Below are 4,451 nucleotides of genomic sequence, written 5' to 3'. Positions count from 1 at the left end.
AAATGTAAACATATGTACCAATGTGTTGAAATTGGATCATGGGAACATTAAAGAGTGTCAAAGGCCTACTTAATGGAGTTTTAGTAAAACAAAAAAAAAAAAAAGGCAGACACATGACAGTTAGGAGGTGATTGTTTCAGAAATGCACCCCCCCCCCCCCCCCAAAAAAAAAAAAAAAAAAACACTTTAAAAAGGACATGTACACTGAAAGATTATACACATTTAAATGTTGTGGTCTTGCAAATATTTGTAAAACCAAAATTGGAAAATTAACAATAATAAGCACCACATTTGTAATATTATGCTATTAGGCTGACAAAGCCTCCCTTTTGAAGTCAAGGAACACTTAATTGGATAATCACATTTACACCCCTTAGCCTAATTGGCCTCTTAATTGAGGAAGGATACGAAAAAGTATGGCAGTGAGCAGTGTTTGGGGAAAAAAACCAAAGAAATAAAAAAAAAAAACCCCAATGTTGTGCGAATATTTGCAGATTTACATAAGCCTGTGTACTCCTGCGAAGGCATTGCATATCTGCGACGTGTTCTGTGTTGCTAGCGATGTGTATGGTAGTCATGCGGACGGATCGCTACCATGCGATGCTGCATATATGCACGCCTACTTTGTGCACTAGTGCATGGACGATCGCAATAGTGCGAGGTGGGCGTTTGTTTGCAATTGTGCAATGTGTTCGTTCTTTTGCGTACGGCGCTTGCGTACGTAGAACATAGCGAACATCTTGGAATGACCCCCATTGCGTCCAAAAGCCGAGGTGCGAGCAGAACCAACCTTCCGAAATATCATAATATGCGCACAACGTGAGCTACTGGCAGCAGCTCGCATGGGATTGAATCTGCCCCTCGGAGTGACCTTCTGGAGTCATAAAAAGGAACGTTTTTGAGACTTCTTGGTCCATCTGAGTTTTGTTTGAACTGCATCTTGGAGCCTACTTTATTACCATTTTCATATCCATCCACTTACCCTTTCACTAACGCTTTCCTTGTACGCCAAAGCGTTGTGGCATCTGGTGTGTTCTGTGGCTTCATAGGTGGTGTGCGTGGCACTTATTGATTTCCATTGCTCTTATCATTTAGACAATATTACTCAACAAGGTTAAGTCTCGGTCTGTTTCTTCCCAAGGCATAGTCCATTTAGACTTTTATCTGCAGAAATGTAAAATAACCTCCACATCTTCAGGTAAACCGCATAGAACTCTGCTCAATGCCATGCTGGTGGCATGCCATCCAACGTATAGGCTAATCAACCTTACATGCAACAAATGAATGAATTACAGCTCAGACTGCTCCAGTATACAGGCAAAACAACGTTTTCCGAATCTTGCCGGCGGCGGTGTTCCCTCCTGGTGACCGTCTCATTGGCCCTGGACCATATCAGAGTGAAGACTGCAAGCTTTTTAGCATAAGGATGGAGCCACCTTGTATGGTTATTGCATCAATCGTAGATGCAAAAATAAGATTTTACTTACCGATAAATCTATTTCTCGTAGTCCGTAGTGGATGCTGGGGACTCCGTCAGGACCATGGGGAATAGCGGCTCCGCAGGAGACAGGGCACAAAAGCAAGCTTTTAGGATCACATGGTGTGTACTGGCTCCTCCCCCTATGACCCTCCTCCAAGCCTCAGTTAGGTACTGTGCCCGGACGAGCGTACACAATAAGGAAGGATCTTGAATCCCGGGTAAGACCCAAACCAGCCACACCAATCACACCGTACAACTTGTGATCTGAACCCAGTTAACAGTATGATAACAATGAAGTAGCCTCTAAAAAAGATGGCTCACAACAATAATAACCCGATTTTTGTAACAATAACTATGTACAAGTAATGCAGACAATCCGCACTTGGGATGGGCGCACAGCATCCACTACGGACTACGAGAAATAGATTTATCGGTAAGTAAAATCTTATTTTCTCTAACGTCCTAGTGGATGCTGGGGACTCCGTCAGGACCATGGGGATTATACCAAAGCTCCCAAACGGGCGGGAGAGTGCGGGTGACTCTGCAGCACCGAATGAGAGAACTCCAGGTCCTCCTCAGCCAGGGTATCAAATTTGTAGAATTTTACAAACGTGTTCCCCCCTGACCACATAGCTGCTCGGCAAAATTTTAAAGCCGAGACCCCCTCGGGCATCCGCCCAAGATGAGCCCACCTTCCTTGTGGAATGGGCATTGACAGATTTTGGCTGTGGCAGGCCTGCCACAGACTGTGCAAGCTGAATTGTACTACAAATCCAACGAGCAATAGTCTGCTTAGAAGCAGGAGCACCCATCTTTTGGGGTGCATACAATATAAACAGCAAGTCAGACTTTCTGACTCCAGCCGTCCTGGAAATATATATATATATATATATATATATATATATATTTTTAGGGCCCCGACAACGTCTAGCAACTTGGAGTCCTCCAAGTCCCTAGTAGCCGCAGGCACCACAATATGTTGTTTCAGGCGAAACGCTGACACCACCTTAGGAAGAAACTGGGGACGAGTCCGCAGTTCTGCCCTGTCCGAATGGAAAAACAAATATGAGCTTTTTTTTAAGACAAAGCCCCCAATTCTGACAATCGCCTGGCCGAGGCCAGGGCCACAACATGGTCCCTTTCCATGTGAGATATTTCAAATCCACAGATTTGATCAGTTCAAACCAATATGATTTGAGGAATCCCAACACTACGTTGAGATCCCACGGTGCCACTGGAGGCACACAAGGGGCTGTATATGCAATACTCCCTTGACAAACGTCTGGACTTCAGGAATTGAAGCCAATTTTTTTCTGGAAGAAAATCTACAGGGCCGAAACTTGAACCTTAATGGACCCCAATTTGAGGCTCATAGACACTCCTGTTTTCAGGAAGTGCAGAAATCGACCTAGTTGAAAATTTTTTTTCGTGGGGCCTTCCTGGCCTCACCCACGCAACATATTTTCACCACATGTGGTGATAACGTTGTGCGGTCACCTCCTTCCTGGCTTTGACCAGGGTAGGTATGACCTCTTCCGGAATGCCTTTTCCCTTAGGATCCGGCGTTCAACCGCCATGCCGTCAAACGCAGTCGCGGTAAGTCTTGGAACAGACAAGGTCCCTGCTGGAGCAGGTCCTTTCTTAGAGGCAGATGCCACGGTTCCTCTTGGAACAGACATGGTTCTTGCTGAAAGCAAATCCCATCTTAGCTCCCGAGGCCATTAGTCCTCTGTGAGCATCTCTTGAAGTTCCGGGTACCAAGTCCCTCTTGGCCAATCCGGAGCCACGAGTATAGTTCTTACTCCTCTACGTCTTATAATTCTCAATACCTTGGTTATGAGAAGCAGAAGAGGGAACACATACACCGACTGTTACACCCACGGTGTTACCAGGACGTCCACAGCTATCGCCTGAAGGTCTCGTGACCTGGCGCAATACCTGTCCCGTTTTTTGTTCGGGCGGGACGCCATCATTTCCACCTTTGGTCTTTCCCAACGGTTCACAATCATGCGGAAAACTTCCCGATGAAGTTCCCACTCTCCCGGGTGGAGGTCGTGCCTGCTGAGGAAGTCTGCTTCCCAGTCGTCCACTCCCGGAATGAACACTGCTGACAGTGCTATCACATGATTTTCCGTCTAGCGAAAAATCCTTGCAGTTTTGACCACTGCCCTCCTGCTTCTTATGCCGCCCTATCTGTTGACGTGGGCGACTGCCGTGATGTTATCCCACTGGATCAATACCGGCTGACCTTGAAGCAGAGGCCTTGCTAAGCTTATAGCATTACAAATTTGCTCTTAGCTCCAGTATATTTATGTGGAGAGAATTCTCCAGACTTGATCACACTCCCTGGAAATTTTTTCCCTGTGTGACTGCTCCCCAGCCTCTCAGGCTGGCCTCCGTGGTCACGAGCATCCAATCCTGAATGCCGAATCTGCGGCCCTCTAGAAGGTGAGCACTCTGTAATCACCACAGGAGAGACACCCTTGTCCTTGGATATAGGGTTATCCGCTGATGCATCTGAAGATGCGATCCGGACCATTTGTCCAGCAGATCCCACTGAAGAGTTCTTGCGTGAAATCTGCCGAATGGAAGCGCTTCGTAATAAGCCACCATTTTTTACCAGGACTCTTGTGCAATGATGCACTGACACTTTTCCTGGTTTTAGGAGGATCCCGATTAGCTCGGATAACTCCCTGGCTTTCTCCTCTGGGAGAAACACCTTTTCCTGGACTGTGTCCAAAATCATCCCTAGGACCAGCAGACGTGTCGTCGGAACAACTGCGGTTTTGGAATATTTAGAATCCACCCGTGCTGTCGTAGAACTACTTGAGATAGTGCTACTCCGACCTCCAACTGTTCTCTGGACCTTGTTCTTATCAGGAGGTCGTCCATTTTCTTTGAAGACGAATCCTCCTTTCGGTCATTACCTTGGTAAGGACCCCGGGGTGCCTTGGACAATCCAACGGCATCG

The sequence above is a fragment of the Pseudophryne corroboree genome, chromosome 4 (genome assembly GCF_028390025.1).
Source record: "Pseudophryne corroboree isolate aPseCor3 chromosome 4, aPseCor3.hap2, whole genome shotgun sequence".
Taxonomy (NCBI): Eukaryota; Metazoa; Chordata; class Amphibia; order Anura; family Myobatrachidae; genus Pseudophryne; species Pseudophryne corroboree.
This window is presented reverse-complemented; position numbering follows the sequence as displayed.